This window comes from Lissotriton vulgaris, chromosome 1_1 (assembly GCF_964263255.1).
Source record: "Lissotriton vulgaris chromosome 1_1, aLisVul1.2, whole genome shotgun sequence".
NCBI lineage: Eukaryota > Metazoa > Chordata > Amphibia > Caudata > Salamandridae > Lissotriton > Lissotriton vulgaris.
In genome coordinates, this window is record NC_141685.1 from 1967964073 (window position 1) to 1967982392 (window position 18320).

Genomic DNA, 18320 nt, shown 5'->3' on the forward strand with positions numbered 1-18320 from the left:
ATTATTTTTTCTATGTTAATCACTTTCTTCTAGGTTTCTTTATTTTTGTTTTAGGTTCTTGAACATATAAACGCAGACTCCGTTTTGTGCAGGCCAAGACTCAGTTTTTATCATAGGCATGTCAAGCACATGGTGGCATTTAACTTCCTAGTTATAAAAAATTGTGGCCTTTACCTTCCTAAGAAACTGTAAATATGTAACATCCTTTTGACCTTAAAATGTGTCATATCCTCCTGTCAATTAGGTAGACAAAACAAACACCAGTGCAACATCAGTCAGCAAGAGTAGTCAGAGACAAGTGCTTTTTTGAAGGTCAGATAACAACCATAACCTAAACAATAGTCTATAGTGATGTATTGTTACAGTATTAGTACATCCACAGATGTATGTGATTATGTAAAGTCACTCCTGATGTAATGGCGGAAACTCCGTCTTAGATAAGACACAATATATAAGGACCACCACTCGACCATTTAGTATGGAGAGAAACTTCACCCAGGTCACAGACACCAACCACAGATCTAGATGAACCCAGTACCAGATTCCACTATGACTGAAGAAGCCTCCTGCAAGACTCTCAGAGGCTTTGTGAAGTATTCCATTCTGCCTTGCCAACCTGGTGCCAGGATTGTGCTCATGCACAAATACAATATCCTAGCTCTTGGCTTTGTGCTTGAAATATCTGACAAGCTATTTCAAACAGACAACATACCCTGTTGTCCAGGTAAGCGCACCACATCTGAAACTGAGGCTTATTTTAGTCATCTGATAGAACCAGCACAGCTCTAAGAGCGAGTGTGTAAGGGAATACATTGTGACATTAGGATTTTCCTCTGTTTTCACTGTTATTGAAATGCTTAGCTGCTTCTTCTTTTCCCCTGGGATCTTACCAACCACATGTGCACTAGATCTCAGCATTTTAAAATAACTATCTTAAAATTAATATTTTGAAATACTTATTTAGTTTTCAGTGAGTGTGTAAATCAGTCTGGAGAGCGATACCCCGGGTGCACCTCTCATATTGATTTAAAAGGAGGAATTTTCTGAACATTCTAGATGAGCTTCAACCATTTTTCTAAATCAATAATAAACAATTGCTTGAATTAACACTGCTCCCAGTTAGTAACCCAAAAGCACTGACACCACCTTATTTAAGTATTGGGTGAGGTTCTGTGGGGATACAATAGCCTGTCTTTCACATTCAGCACTGGTGGATTGAACTAAGTTCACTCATGTCACCCCTATTTATAAAAAATAAGCCTTGTAGAGCTGAGCCAGTGACTCAGCTTATGCAACAGCATTCTCATAAATGACTCTATGACACTATGACGGCTCAGTATTAAATTGTATACACATGCATACATCAGTACACATGCACGCACATACATTATGATAGGTCCACCATTTTTCCTTTTCATTTACTGTTCCAAAATTACATCTGCGTTGCTCGGAACAGTATATAAAACAATTAATAATATATGCACAAAAGTTGAGAAAGAAGTGGCCCGGCAGCCAACTTCTGCTGCTGGGCCCTCTAAAAAAATAAAGGAAAACAAAATATGACAGGGAGGTGCAGGAGAGTAACTAAGTACTGGTTGAGAGGGAGAGGAAGTCAATGCATAGGTTACATCCATTGGTCTTTTGCTCATCATGCCACCCCAGTACAGACCAAGTCATCTGCAAATCAGGCTTGACGCTGTGCCTCAAGGGACCAGTCCAGACTGAACTGCCAAGCTAGGTCCTCCCTGGACCGGTCCCTGGATGCTTGTTTTCAGTCCAGGGAGGACCTTGCTTGGCAGTTCGGTCTGGACTGTTCTGATGAGGCACAGGGTCAAGACTGATTTGCATATGGCTGGGTCTAAACTGGGGTGGCATTGTGAGCAAAAGAACGATGGATTTAAACCAGATCTTTTGACTGGGGCTAATTGTATGATTTATTCAGCATTCTGTCCATCATTTGTTTGCGTAGCTCTTTTGACCCTAAGCGGGATGGTATGCCCAGACGTGGGTCCCTTGTTTGCTGTGCCACTGGATTCATGCTAGCCTGGCTGATGAAGGTTAATACCCAGAAACCGGTCCCAGGATGCTTGCTTCCAGTCCAGGGAGGACCTGGCTTGGCAGTTCGGTCTGGATTGTTCCCATAAGGCACAGGGTCAAGACTGATTTGCACATGGCTGGGTCTAAACTGGGGTGGCATGGTGAACTAATGAACGATGGATTTAACCCAGATCTCTTGACTGGGGTGAATCTATCATTTATTCAGCATTCCCTCCATCATTTGTTTGCTTAGCACTTTTCATCCAATCAGAGCATGTAAAGAATAAATGCTCCAGATGCAGTCAAACAAAGAATAGAGAAGAGAGCCATCAAATTAGAAGCATGGAACTGATAGACAAGAAAGCCATCAAGTTAAAAACAAGCGGCTGACCGAAACCCAGCTATATGTATATATTTTGATGTATTACAAACAATAGGCCTTCCAGAACAGACAATTAAAGCTGTCTGTATGCAAGACCTAAAAAGCAAGATAAAAACATAGCAAATCCCTATCCACTATAGTGATCGGTACCTATCCATGTAAAGGCATTTTGTCAGTCTAATACACACATCCTTAAGATATCCACAAATGTACACACTGCAGGCAGAACGTTTTCTTTCAGCATTATATTGAGGGATCTTACACTAGAAAATAAACACCAACACCGACCAGGGCTAATATATTTGTCGCCAGGAAGCACCTGACTTTGTGTAAAAATTTCACATAAAAGCTCTTAATTGTGGTTCATCAGCATTTTATTGTAGACATGTTTTAAGAGTAACGAGGAAAGCACAATCTACCACTTGGCTCATGTTCAAAAACCTTGAATAAATGCAAGTTATGTAGGGTGACTCAAACCTAAAACGGTCTCCTTCATCCACTGGGGATTTTACCCAACAACACTTTGCATGCTTGAATTTATAAACCAATGTTTATCATTATAACACTGAAAATACATGTCTCAGAGACGTTGCTTAAATTCAAGGAGTGGCTGAATTGGCCACTCATCGCATGGAGCCACGAGGCAGCTATGTTGCATGGCAATCATTAGTATATCAAGCCAGGGTCAAAGTGAAACTGCCCTGTGCACCAAAAAGAAAAGTAACCCAAAGCATTCCAGACGTTTTTGTACCCGCTTTTTTGGTAGAACCTGGGCTTTTATGACAATGTTGGTAGAGAAAGGACCCCTTAATTGATCTGGACGGTTAGCCATAGTGAGTGTCAGCTGTTTATTCACTTTTCCACCTCACCACTCACAATAATCAAGTGTGTCTGCCGACTACTTCGTTTCCCATGAAATGTGATGCAAAGCTAGGCTCTGCACCCCTCCTTTACGAGAATGATGACCGTCATCTCACTAGGCTGTGGAAGACTGAGAGCAGTGGCAGCAAAAAGGTTATAATAGCAAGACATGCATTTTTACCGGAGCCTTCACAGGGCGAGTGACTCCTGCCCTCTACATCTCAAAGTGGTCTGACAGATTCCTGTAAACGGGCTTTCGTTTTCACTATGAGAGGCATTGATATTGCATTTGTGTTTAGTGATGTAAGATGAGCATGAAGCCTGTGTTCGGTAGCTGAGGGATGACTCGCTGGAATTTATCTTGATTTCCAATATGTCAATGGTGTATAGGATGGAGGACTGGAGTGTGTATACTAGGCAGCAGATGTATCAGTTGGATCTCTCTCTCTCTCCAAAACGCATTCCCGAGGCTTTGTAGTGCACCAGACTCTAGAGTGTAGAGGGTTGAAGAGAGAGGGTTATTTGATATGCAGTAAGAGCCATTGCCCTTTCTTGCTCCATTAACCCCTGGAAGTGGAGATAGGTAAACAAGGAAGCCTCTCCCTCTTTTGTGCCTTTGTGTTGTGTTTCTCTGACAGGAGACTCCCAACTGTACCCCATCTTCCTACTAACACCTGAAGGCAATGCCTATTGTAAATTGATACTTGTATAGTGCACTACTCACCCGCAAGGGTCTCAAGGCGCTGTATAGCTGGCTCAGTCTGATAGGAATAATTAAAGATCGAAAACAGGCCCCAGAGCTGGACTTTTGAAAACTCTTTCTGCAAAATTAGTGTAAGTATGGGGCAGAAACTAGGAGCTAGCGTGTAGAGATTTCGCTACACGAGAATATGGTGTCCCACAAAAGTGGAGATGGAGAAACTCTGCTGTGCAACACGGTTGGGTTTGATGACTACCAACTCTTTCTTAACAGGTTTGGGAGCAGAACCTGGAAATTCTGCTACCTGGCATGGAAAGAGCTGCCATAACCCTTACCTGAGGGATGGAGCTGATCGACTGCTGAGAAAGGGTGCAGGAGTGGGATTTGCACACAGAAACCACTGTCTTGAAAAGTACAGGCTTAAGTGGAGCTGAGCCAGGAAGAACTGAAAGTTTACTGCGGCAAACAGAAAAAGATCCTTATACGGAATAAGGGCATAATTTATGGGGGTGATGACCCACCTAAAGAAATAATGACAGTCCTTGTTAGGGTGAAAACACACACTAAATTAGCCTGAGTTCAACCCACTGGTAGCTATGGCACAGAACAGACAGGCCTATCTTAGAGGCAATGCGTAAAGTGTTTAAGCAGTACCAACATAGTAGTAAAGTTAAAATACAACACAAGAAAAATCACCAAACCAATTTAGAAAAATGAGTGCATTTCAATAAATGAAATGATACCAAAATATCAAAAAAGGAAACCAGAAATATGATTTTTCAAATTTTAAGGTTCCAAACCAACAGACTGTAAGTGCCAACTGAGAACATCTGTTTGCACTTGACCAGTACCTATGTTCGAGTTAAGACTGACTGCGATGGAGTGTGGGTTGATGTTGGACAGGCCACATGACGGGCTCGCCCCCCTCCCCCCGCATGACAGAGCCGGGACGTCAGCTCTCCAGGTGCCACCCACCGAAGCAACTCACACTCCGTCCCCTACGGGACTCCTACTCCCGGACATCTCTGTATCACGGGCCCGGGCCACCGTCAGCACCATTGCCCGGCCCGGCCGCCATCTTGGACACTGCACCACGAGGCCGCGTGGCCTCAGCCCGACCACAACCCTGGGCCTGGCCAGGCCCCGACATCCCGGCACCACCATCCTCCCAGGAGGTGAACGGCCCACTTGGCAGGTCAATGGGAGAAAGAAGTGTTGATGGTTCTCCTCCGCCAGGTGCCGATCGCCCCCAGCCTTCCCGGGCGCTGGCTCCACCCCCCTGCTGGGTGTCTGGACTCCCTCATCCCGGACCTCCCGACCCCCAAGTGCGAGGGTCCGGACATCAAAGGCCGCCAGACCTATAACTGGGGCAGCTCCAGAGCAGGAAGGCAGTTGTATCCTGGAGTCGAGAGACACCGAGAAGAACTCATCCTTGACGGACTGCTGGCGCTGCCGCAGCCCTACCTTGTGAACTGTCGTCCTGCCGCTGGCGCTGCCGCGGCCCTCTGCAACCTACATCCTCGTCGGGACCTGCTGGCGCTGCCGCGACCCGTTGTAACTACCATCTTCGTTGGGACCTGCTGGCGCTGCCGCGATCCGTTGTAATCACCGTCTTCGTTAGGACCGGCTGGCGCTGCCGAGATCCGTTGTATCTACCACCTTCTTCGGGACCTGCTGGCGCTGCCGCGGCCCGTCCCTCAAGAAACACCGAGCTCGAGGATTGTGAGCTACTCATCATCTCATCGCAACTACCAGTTTGGTAATAAGACTGTCCCGCTACCCCCTTTCCCATCCAAGAGACTAGAATCGAGGGGACCCCTGAGTCCAGACCTCCTTGTACCATTCTACCGTACTTCAAGATTGCTTATAAAGAACGTTAAATCTTATCTTTGTGTGGTGCCTATCTGTGGGGGGGAAGTTACTTGTCTGTACGATCGCTGGAGACGGCTCTCCCCGGAGACCTCTCCCCTTGTCCTCGGCCGACCCTCCAGGTCCCGTCTAACATTGGTGGCCAGCGGCGCGATCCGAACCAACGCGTAATCGTACAGAAAGCAACTCACCCCACGACTAAACCACAATGCCGGCCCAGGAAAGCGGGTCTACAGAGAAATTCCAAATGGACAAGCTGGAGGAGTACAACCATCGAGAATTGAAACAATTTTGTATAGAACTGGGTATTGCTACCACCGGTCTGAGCACAAAAGATGACTTTAAACACGCCCTAGAATCATGGGCAGAGGTAAACACCGCTGGTCCCAGGGACCACCACAGCGAAGCCCCGGAAACGAACTCCGCTCCTTCCGAGGAAAGGAGAGCAGGTCTCTCCCGGGAAGAGATCCAAGAGCGAGAGAAAACCAGACTGCATGAATTAGAGTTGGCACGGCTCAAAATGGATGGAGAACTAAAACTAGCAGAACAAAAATTGAACCTAGAACACTTACGGCTCCGAGAAGAGCGGGAAGAAAAACAAAGACAAAGAGAGCTTGAAGAAAAAAGACTGGCATATGAACACGAGCGCAAACTAGCCGAAATAGAACTACGTAAGCAAGGCAAGGACCTGGGGGTGCCCGAGCGACCACGCACCTCAGGAACTTCAGAAGCAAAGGTCCACATTCCCAAAGATGTCGTCCGAGAGTTCTACCGAAACGACGACATACAGCAGTGGTTCAAGGCCTATGAGATCGCCATGTCCTCTCACCGGATCGATCGAAGTGACTGGGGAGCCGGTCTATGGGGGAGGTTCGTCAACGAAGGCCGTGATGCCCTGTTACAGCTCCCGGATCACCAAATGACGTCCTATGATCACATGAAGGCCGCCCTCCTCACTTGATATGGGCTGACACTCGAAATGTACCGCCAGAGGTTCCACGACTGCACCCGAATCCCGGGTACCACTTGGGTGGAATATGTGAACTATTTCAGCCGAGCCCTCGAGGGATGGATCAAGGGGAGCAACGTAACGACCTACGAGCAGCTTTTTAACCTGGTTGTGTGGGAGCACCTCTCCAATAACTGCTTTGTCGAGCTCAGGCAGCACCTCCTCGACAGTAAAATGACTGATCCACGGCAGTTCGCCGCCGAAGCTGACCGGTGGGAGAGCACCCGAGTGGGCCGGGGTGGCCCGAACGAGCCATCACCGTCCCCGAGGAGGAGGAGGAGGCCAGGGCCGGGGGAAAGACACCGTCCCGGCCGCTCCCGCTACCAGCACCCCGCCCCCGCCCCCGGCCAACAGGGGCAACCCCCCGATGCGCCCGGGGTTCAGAGCCAATGTCACGTGTCACCGATGCCAGCGAGTCGGTCACTACGCCAATGACCCGAACTGTCCACAGAACCAGACTCCGAGGCCCCACCAGGTAGCGGCCGCCGCCCTCGGAGAAGAGCAAGTCTCCGAGGAACAGGAAGAGTACGAACACGAGCAACAAGAGTGGGAACCGGCCGCCATGGTCCTGGCGTGCCTGGGGGGGAGAGACATGGTCCCGCGGGCTCCCCTACCCGCCAACACTAGAAAGTATAGTCAGTGGGTGAGCATAAATGGGCGCAAGGCCGAAGCCCTACGTGACACAGGGGCCAGTGTGACGGCCGTCCGCTGTCACCTGGTGACCCCCGAGCAAATAATACCGAACATTCTCTGCCCCGTCCGTTCAGCCGACAATTCAGAGAGCATGTGTCGGATGGCCTGCGTCCCCTTCGAGTGGGGAGGAGTATCCGGCATGCTGAAGGTGATGGTCCGCGATGATGCCCCCGTGGACTGTCTCCTGGGGAACGATCTCGAGAGTTCCCCATGGGCCGCCGTAGAGAGAAGAGAACACCTGGGGATGTTGGGCCTTCCGGACTGGGCGTGCGTAACCACCCGGTCCATGGCGGCCCGCGCCATCCCCCGACCAGAAGAACCCGAATGGCCAGCACCTCCTCCTCCGATCGCTCCAGTGGGGGACGCCGACACCGTCGACCCCCCAGAACAAACCCAAGAAGAACTCGCTCAGCCCCAGGATCTCCCAGACCTGGCTCAGTGGCGTCAAGAAGGGGGACCCACCCAGGAACAATTCCGTCAAGAGCAAAAGACATGTCCCTCCCTCGAGGGACTCCGACAACAAGCCCTCGCCCAGAGCACGGGAGATACCGCCGGGGCCCACTGGATCTATTGGGACAATGATCTATTGTACAGTGAACAGAGAATCGCAGAGTTGGGGGCCAGTCGAGTGTTAGTGGTGCCCCTCCGTTTTAGAGACTTCCTGCTGAACTTGGCCCACGATGTCCCCCTGGCTGGACACTTGGGTCAGGACAAAACCTACAACCGCCTGGTGACCCACTTTTACTGGCCCAAGATGAGAAATGACGTACTCAACCACTGCCGGTCTTGTCCCACTTGTCAGGCCAGCGGGAAGAGCGGCCGCAAACTCAAGGCGCCCCTGCAGCCCTTTCCGGTGGTTACCACCCCGTTCGAAAAAGGGGGAATAGACATTGTGGGGCCCCTGGACCCCCGAACAGCCCAAGGACATCGTTTCATTCTGGTACTGGTGGACCATGCCACCCGCTATCCGGAGGCCATCCCCCTTCGAACTGTAACCGCACCGGTGGTCGGCCGAGCCTTAATGGGGATCTTCTCCCGGGTGGGCTTCCCCCGGGAAGTCGTCAGCGACAGAGGCACGAACTTCATTTCGAAATACATGAAATCCCTCTGGCAGCAGTGCGGGGTCACCTACCGATTCACAACCCCCTATCACCCACAGGGGAACGGACTGGTTGAGCGGTTCAACTGTACACTCAAGGGAATGATTATGGGGTTAGAAGAGCCCCTCCGCCGCCAGTGGGATGTGCTCCTCCCGTGCCTCCTCTTCGCCTACCGAGAAGTCCCTCAGAAGTCCCTCGGCTTCAGCCCCTTCGAGCTCTTGTACTGGCACCCTGTTCGAGGGCCCCTCAGCCTAGTCAAGGAAGGTTGGGAGATGGCCCCCCTGAAAACCCCTCCAGACGTCTACAAATACCTCCTGACCCTCCGCAATCAGACCAGGCGGTTCCGAGAAATCGCCAAAGCCAATCTTGAAGCCAGTCAGGAGGACATGAAGAAGTGGTACGATCAGAACGCCTCCTCCATAGAGTTCGTACCTGGCCAGCAAGTATGGGTGATGTCCCCCACCGAACCTTGTGCCCTGCAAGATAAGTGGACGGGGCCCTTCAAGGTGGTCGAACGCAAGAGCCCCGTCACCTATCTCATCGACATGGAATCTTCCCGGAACCCCCTCTGGGTCCTCCACGCCAACAGACTCAAGCCTCACTTTGTGCGCTCGGAGCTCAGCCTATTGATGGCTACAGACAGTGGGACAGGAGAAGACTCCGAGCCCCTCCCTGACCTACTGAGGACACGTGAAAAGGATGGTTCGGTGGACGGGGTCGGGCTGTCAGATGCCCTGACCTCAGAGCAGCGCCACGACTGTCGGGCTCTCCTGCTGCAGTTCGCAGCTCTCTTTTCCCTCACCCCAGGGGTCACCCCCTGGTGCCTGCACGACGTGGACACTGGGGACAGTCCCCCCATCAGACATCGGGCGTACCGCGTGCCAGATCGGGTACGTGCCTGCATCCAGGAAGAAGTCTCCAAGATGCTCACCCTCGGAGTCATCGAACCCTCGGACAGCCCCTGGGCCAGCCCAGTCGTACTGGTCCCCAAAGCTGCTGCCCCCGGCACCACCCCTGAGCTCCGATTCTGCGTTGACTATCGGGGCCTGAACGCTGTCACCCGGACCGACGCTCACCCCATTCCCCGAGCCGATGAACTGATCGACCGCATGGGGGCTGCCCGCTACCTCAGCATCTTTGACCTGACAGCGGGCTACTGGCAGATCGGCCTCACCCCCAGGGCGCAAGAACGGTCAGCTTTCTCCACCCCGGATGGCCACTACCATTTCAAAGTGATGCCATTCGGCATGAAAAACGCCCCAGCAACTTTTCAACGCCTGGTGAACCAGGTATTGGCGGGCCTCGAAGAATTCAGCGCCGCCTACCTGGACGATATCGCGGTTTACAGCCGCCACTGGTCAGATCACCTCCGCCACCTCCGAGAGGTCCTGCAGGCCCTACAACAGGCCGGCCTCACAATCAAGGCCAGCAAATGTCAGATTGGCCAGGGGTCCGTGACCTACCTAGGACACCAAGTGGGGAGCGGTCTGGTGGCCCCCCTCCAACTCAAGATCGCTGCCATCCAGTCCTGGCAACCGCCCATAACGCAAACCGAGGTCCGGGCCTTCCTGGGGCTCACCGGAAACTACCGGCGGTTTGTGAAGGACTATGACAGCATTGTGGGGCCCCTCACGGCCCTGACATCCAAGAACCAGCCAAAAAGAGTCGACTGGACTCCCGATTGTCAAGCGGCCTTCGAAAAGCTGAAGGTCGCCATGTGCACAGCCCCGGTACTCCAGGCTCCCGACTACAGCCGGGAGTTCATCGTCCAGACTGATGCCTCCGACCATGGCATCGGAGCCGTCCTCTCCCAACTAAACACTGAGGGAGTCGACCAACCAGTGGCCTTCATCAGTCGACGGTTGTTGGCCTGGGAACAGCGCTGGAGCACCATCGAGAGGGAGGCCTTCGCTGTGGTATGGGCCCTCAAGAAGCTCCTGCCCTACCTCTTCGGTACCCACTTTCGGGTGCAAACAGATCACCGCCCCCTGCAATGGCTGATGCAGATGCGGGGGGAGAATCTCAAGCTCCTGCGATGGTCCATCTCCCTGCAAGGGATGGACTTCACGGTGGAACACCGCCCCGGCCAGGAACACGCCAACGCGGATGGCCTGTCACGATTTTTCCGCCTCGACAAGGAGAGTCCCCAAGAAGATGGGTGACTCTCCCCGCCTTCAGCTGGGGGGGACGCATGTTGGACAGGCCACATGACGGGCTCGCCCCCCCCCCGCATGACAGGGCCGGGACGTCAGCTCTCCAGGTGCCACCCACCGAAGCAACTCACACTCCGTCCCCTACGGGACTCCTACTCCCGGACATCTCTGTATCACGGGCCCGGGCCACCGTCAGCACCATTGCCCGGCCCGGCCGCCATCTTGGACACTGCACCACGAGGCCGCGTGGCCTCAGCCCGACCCAACCCTGGGCCTGGCCAGGCCCCGACATCCCGGCACCACCATCCTCCCAGGAGGTGAACGGCCCACTTGGCAGGTCAATGGGAGAAAGAAGTGTCGATGGTTCTCCCCCGCCAGGTGCCGATCGCCCCCAGCCTCCCCGGGCGCTGGCTCCACCCCCCTGCAGGGTGTCTGGACTCCCTCATCCCGGACCTCCCGACCCCCAAGTGCGAGGGTCCGGACATCAAAGGCCGCCAGACCTATAACTGGGGCAGCTCCAGAGCAGGAAGGCAGTTGTATCCTGGAGTCGAGAGACACCGAGAAGAACTCATCCTTGACGGACTGCTGGCGCTGCCGCAGCCCTACCTTGTGAACTGTCGTCCTGCCGCTGGCGCTGCTGCGGCCCTCTGCAACCTACATCCTCGTCGGGACCTGCTGGCGCTGCCGTGACCCGTTGTAACTACCATCTTCGTTGGGACCTGCTGGCGCTGCCGCGATCCGTTGTAATCACCGTCTTCGTTAGGACCGGCTGGCGCTGCCGAGATCCGTTGTATCTACCACCTTCTTCGGGACCTGCTGGCGCTGCCGCGGCCCGTCCCTCAAGAAAGACCGAGCTCGAGGATTGTGAGCTACTCATCATCTCATCGCAACTACCAGTTTGGTAATAAGACTGTCCCGCTACCCCCTTTCCCATCCAAGAGACTAGAATCGAGGGGACCCCTGAGTCCAGACCTCCTTGTACCATTCTACCGTACTTCAAGATTGCTTATAAAGAACGTTAAATCTTATCTTTGTGTGGTGCCTATCCGTGGGGGGGAAGTTACTTGTCTGTACGATCGCTGGAGACGGCTCTCCCCGGAGATCTCTCCCCTTGTCCTCGGCCGACCCTCCAGGTCCCGTCTAACAGTTGAATACAGAAACCAAGTTTGATCTGGTTGGAATTTTTACATTCTGACTTAGAGCCTGATTTAGGTTTTGGTGGACAGGTAGCTCCTTCAAAATGGTCATGGATATCCCATCTGCCAAAATATACATTCCATAGGACATAATGGGATTTATATTTAGACAGACAGCCACCGTTGTGATGGAGTAACCTGTCCACCAATATCTAATTCATGCCTTTTGTCTCCGAAATGGAAGTCAAAATTCCTCAGCTGGCCAAGGCAGCAGGTTGTGGTCAAGGGGGGCTTCATGACTGAGGATGTCTGATGAGGTTCCCGTGTAGCTGTTGACTTTTGGCAGGAAAATTCCAAGCCAGAGAAATTTGCATGTTGTGCCCAGAGAAAGTCCCTTACCAGTCAGATAATTTGGCACTTTCGTCCAATGGAACTTTCTACCTTTTGTCTTAGTCACCTTTTTGGGAGCTGGATTCTTCCAAGGCTGCAGGCTTTAGCTGAACAGTGTTCCACAAAGCTGTGCACCTTCTCCAAGAAGTCCCACTAAATCAGTAGTCTTCTGTGAAGAGTACCATCGATCCCACGGTTAAGCTTGGCACCAGCTTTTGGGTGTTGATGACTCTTGGCCCCATCCTTAATTAATAAGGTAAACGTTTCCAGGGGTAACCCTACCCACTTTTTCTTTGTGCCCTACAGTAAACAATCCCACAATGCCTCTCTTCTGAAATCAAGAATGGCAGAAACTTTCTTCTTCGGTGCTTGTGTGCCCACCTTAGGGATGTGGCCATAGAAATCCAAAGCCATTCACTCTAAACCAGTTGTGGATATGTTACCTGCCTGACAGGGGAGAAAGGAAGGGCCCAGGTGCCAGCTAACATGTATCTATTATAGGATAGGTAGTTTTGATGTTAATCAGGTTCCTGGGCCCTGCTCACTTGCCATTCAGTCAAGGGGACAATAATAATAATAATATGAAATTTATAATGCGCTCAGCTTACCCGGGGGCATCCCGGCGCAACATCACCTCAACACATCTTAGACATTTGACCTGCTCAGGCGCAGTTTTCACATCTCATCAAATAGGAGAGCCCTGAAGACGTGGCTGTTTGCACAGGCCTATGATTAATATCCTCATGCTCTGCTGTTAAGTCTCAGTTAGTCCCAAAGCACCAAGAAACCGCTGGTGTACGTGCGCTATACAAATGTCTTCTTCATGTCTTCATGTCATTGGTAATGTAACTGTAACTGTGCTTCCAGGAGACAATTGGAGCTCATATAAATGGGTCCCCAGAGGCTTTAGGCGGGTAAAAGGTAACTTTCTTAAAAAAATACATTTTCCTCAATAATGATTATAAATCCAATTTTACCATTAAATTGCATTTTAAATAACTATTACAAAAATTATTTGATTCACACTTCTAGATATTTCCTAACCAAAATTAGCATTATTAGATTTAACAATGAAATCAAATGGTTTCCTATGGAATAACCAGCCTTACCACAGTGAAAATATCTTTTGGGGCCCTGTCTCCGTAAGGGCATGATTGCCATTCATCTTTTACATGTCCTACTTTCAAATACCATGCACCCTGCCTTACGGGCAAAAGGCCTTCTTAGGGGTGACTTATAAGTATTCAAAAGGAAGGTTTAGACCTGCCAAAAGTGGTTATTTTGACAGGTTGAATTTGCAGGTTAAAACAGGATCAGCAAGACTATTCATGGTAGGCCTGCAGTCATGTTTGCACAGACACTGTACTGGATGGCACAAGGGGTGCTGCAGTCTACTAGTGTCATTTAATTTATAGTCCCAGGTACATTTTGTACCATAAGCTAGGATTTTGTAGGTAAATTATGCTAATTAGGGGTATGGCAATTTCATAATGTTGAAAAGGGGAGCAAAGGCACTTTAACACTGTTTAGCAGTGGTAAAGTACAAGAGTTCTACAACCAACAAAAATAGTCAAGGAAACATTTCTGGCGTACACCTTGCAAAAGATGGCCCTTTCTTACCGTCTTGCAACTCCAGGCTGTGTATTGAGGTCTTAAGGCTCTTGTGTACCTGCTGTGGCTTTAGGAATCGAACATCCCAAGGCCTCTCAGCAACAGAAAAGTCGCACCTGTGATGACTTGGCACATGGAATGTCATTATCGAAGATGACCGTCACGCACAAAAGAAAGAAAGTACCTTCAGAGCCTTATTGCTCAACATAATAGTCACTATGAACAGTAGTGATATTGGCCTTTGTTGGATTCCCTACAACCATCTACATTAGGCTCATACTTTTGTTTGGACGGTGGCATTTACACATGAGTACCAGGGAAATCTTCCCAGATGAGACTCGCTTAATCGCAGTCTGCTTCAGTGACTTCAAATCAAGCCCCCTTTCAGATGCCATAATAGTGTCAGTGAGGGCAGATTCAGTATGATCAGTAAGTGGGCACCTCAAGTGAGCGCTGTTTCTACCCCTTAAGCTTGTACAGACTGAAGACTAAAGGGAGCTCAAGAAAATTACAATTGAAAGAAAGAACGCAGCAGGAAGAACTGTTTTGGGCCACATTATTCTTCAGTGAACTGTCTTCCTTTCAGGACGGTGTGGACATGGTACTTAATCAGAGGCTGTCTTTCTTATTTATTATATTTATGTATGCATTTATACATAGCGCGAACATTACCCAGAGATGTTAGAGCAATTTGCAAAAGAGTGATGTAAATTACATAAGGAATCAGAGTAGGGACTTGTGATAAAAGTTACAAATTAACAAGTTACAGATACATTCAAGATTGTAAAATATGAAAAGGTGAAAAAGTGATGTGAATAGGATAATACAAGTACAAAATCCATATTTGCAAAATTGAGCACTTGTGAGTATTGTGAGGTAGTCAAGTCATGACCTGGGATGAGAAGGATTAAGCATAGAAGTGTCTCTGGAAGAGGGGAGTTTTAAGATCTGTTTTGAAAGTCTGGAAAGAGGCTGTCGTCCGAAGGATTGAAGGTAGTGATTTTCCAATTCTATCTGCATTACCCTAGAGGGATTGTTTCATAACTCTTTCCCTTTTGAAAGTTGGATGTTCGAGCAATACATTTTCAGCATTTTGAGAGGGCCTGGAGCCACCTCGTATTTTGAGTTTGTTGGCCAGGTAACGAGAGATGGAAGTGTGTATGGCTCTATAGGTGATGCAGGCCGTCTTGAAGATTGACCTAGATTCGATGGGAAGTCAGGAAAAAAAAGAAAATCTGTATGGGTGTAATATGATAATTTATTTTGGCCTCATAGATAAAACATGCCATTGAAGGGAGTTTGGATTTTAGAGAGGATAGGTGTGTTTTGGGGAAGCCATCAAGGAGATAACTGCAGTAGTCAAGTCTGGAGAGAACCAAAGATTTGACCAGAGTTTCCAGGTCTTGCTCAGAAAGGAAATGCCAAATCCTCAAGAGAAGGCGCAGTTGGCAGCAGGCGTTTTTGGCCATGGTGATGAATTGGGAATGTAAGTTGAGTCTTTTGTTCAGAATGATACCCAGGGATTTGACACTGTCAACAATTGTGAGTTTGTTGTTAAGAATGTTCAGATTATCCATCCATGATTGAACAAGAGGAGGAGAGTTTGAGGCAGAGAGAAGGAATTCACTTTTAGAGGGTTTCAGAATTAGATGATGAGATGTCACCCAACCTTGGATGGAGCTGAGGCGGGTGCGGAGGACAACTTTAGGTAGAGTTGAGTGTTACCAGCATAGAGGTGATAATGGATCCAGGACATTTTTAGAAGGTTTCTCAGTGGCACCATGTAAAGATTGAATAGGGTGGGTGCGAGGATCAAGCCTTGAAGAACGCCTTGCTGTACAGCATTTGATGGAGAGAGACAATTTGCTATTTTAATAATCTGACACCTGGCCAAGATATATGATTAAAACCATTTCAGCACAGTGCCTTCAAACCCATTCTTTGTTTTAATGGGTTCAGGAGAATTTTATGGTTAACAGTATCAAAGGCTGCATATAGGTCCAGAAGGATTAGTAGACTAGAATTGCCTGAGTAGAGTGCCTGCAGTGCATCATCAATAACTTGTAGAAGGGCTGTTTCAATGATGCAGCTTTGATTGAAGCCGGATTGAAATTCATCAAGAAGGTTGTTGTCCTTGATATGTCTGGAGAATTGCTCCGCTACACAACTTTGAGTAACTTTAGCAAGGAAAGAGAGGTTGGTGATAAGTTGGAAGTTGTTAAGGCCCTTCACATCAGCAGAAGGTTTCTTTAGAAGTGGGGCAACCTGGCCTGTTTTGAGGGCAACAGGAAGGGAGCATTGGGTGAGGAAGAGGTTAGTCAGACTAGTCCAGTAGGGGAGCATGTAGGTGTAGAAATCAATGGTAATGTTTTTAGGGATTGGGTCAATAGGTTTTGTTTTCAGAATGCTCTTGAGGAGGGCATCTTCGGTGATGACAGCAAAGCTGTGCCAGGTGACTTTGGATTTGCATTCCTCAAGTGAGATACAATGAGTTGCATAGTCAATGTGCAATTTCACTTTATCAACTAAGAATTGAGTACATTCTGCTGCTTTCTTGGGAGGGTCATCACATTTGACGGTTAAGGAAGAGTTACTAGTAGTTTTGATTTGGTCAAAACGTTTTTTGGGTCTTTTCTTGACAGAGTCGAGGAGGGTTCTGAGGTGATTCGCTTTTTCACTAAAGATTAGTTTGTGATAGATTGATCTTGCGTAACGGAGATTAGAGAGATTAATGGTGGAAGAGGATTGTCTCCATTGCTTATCCAGGTACCTTAGGTTCTTTCTTTCTTCATAGAGGAAATTATTAAACCATGGAGTGGGAAATGTGGGTCTTTTCTTTTTGCTTTGTAGTGGAGCAACATTGTCTATCATGATGGCAAGACTGGTGAGACACTGGGTGGTCAAGTTATTGATGTCAGAATGGTGTTACAAAGACTGTTAAGGTCGATGTTGTTGGTATTGTGGAACCAAGTAGTAACCCTTTTAGGTTGGCTGAGAGTTACAGAATAAGAAAGGTGCATTGAGAAGGGGATGAGGAAGTGGTTGTACCAGTCTACTGGTATGGGATCAACCGCTGTTAGCATATCTTTTTTGGAAATAATAAGGTCAAGCGTGGAGCCCTTGGAATGAGTTGGTTTTGCGCTGTGTTGTATGAGATCATTACCTGAGAGAAATGTGGTAAGCTGGTTGGCAGCTGAATCTTCCAAAATGCCCCGGTGAATATTAAAGTCTCCTGGAAAGATCAATTTATCACTTTGTGAGAATTGGTCGATATCAAAGTCAGTGAATTCCTCTTTGAAGGCAGAGCAGTCACTTGGCGGGTGATAAATGGCATGAAACCGGAAAGTGGAGCTGTACTGTACATGAAGTTCCAAAGATAGGCATTTGAGGGTGCGGAAAGAGCTCCTGGAAAATTTCTTGAATTGAAGGAAGTTTCTGAAGATGTCTGTGACACCTCCTCCGACTTTACCATCCCTATCATTTCTGAAGATGTAACAGTCTGGGGGGGAGCAGAAGATCAAAGGTGGTGTGAGAGTTTTGTGAGAGGTTTCCTTGAACCAGGTTTCAGTGAGGAAAAGTACATCAAGATTGTATTGATTGATGGTGTCTGAGACTTCAAGCTTGTGTTTAGTTGCAGATCTACAGTTGTGAAGTAAGCAGCGCAGCTCTGATATGACTGTTTTTGTGAAGGGATGTTAATGCTGACAGAAATGATAAAGATGCGGTTCCTGTAGGTTGGTGCCTGTGTTGTCAGTGGCTGACATTTGGTTTGGATCACGGAGATGGTCGGTATAGTGCAATGATTTGTGTTGTCTAGAGAAGAGAGAGTGGGGGACTTATAGATATTGTAGCAAGCCAGTAACTTGGAAATGTCTGTAGGGGATAGATTGTGTGCAGCTCTTTTGGGGCGTGGGAGGAGAGTACTCCTTGGGATAGAGAGTTTGAAGTATTGTGTAGTCTCTATGGGAAGTAGGGAGTTGGGTAAAGTAAACATTTTAGAACTTAGGTTGGAGACGGCAGCTTCAAGCTGGGAGATTAAGGAGATGAGGCGGCCTACTTTATTTTGTAAGGAGAGCAGAGCACAGGGTGTTAAATTGCTTGATACGGGCGATCAGTTCAGGGGCAGTTCAACTTGAGAGGTAGAGTGAGGAGGGGAGAAGATGTGATGGGCAATAGGATTATGAAGTGAAGGGTGAAGAGTCAAGTGGTGTTGGTTTTAGATATGTGTAGGAACTTCTGTGGTGAAGAAAAAAATATCGGGGAATTCATTGGAAGTGTTAGATGTATTGTGTATTAAATGAGAAGAAAAAAGGTGAAGGCTGTAGTGGATGACGGTATGTGGGGAGGGGAGAGATGGGAGTCAAAAAAAGAGAAGGGGT

At 49.0% G+C, this 18320-nt stretch overlaps 1 pseudogene; it reads right to left on the reverse strand.

Annotated features, from left to right (window-relative positions):
• The window catches only part of LOC147751462 (glucocorticoid-induced transcript 1 protein-like), an 81733-nt pseudogene extending 67647 nt beyond the window's left edge, over window positions 1–14086 (reverse strand).
• Between the last annotated feature and the right edge of the window lie 4234 nt (window positions 14087–18320).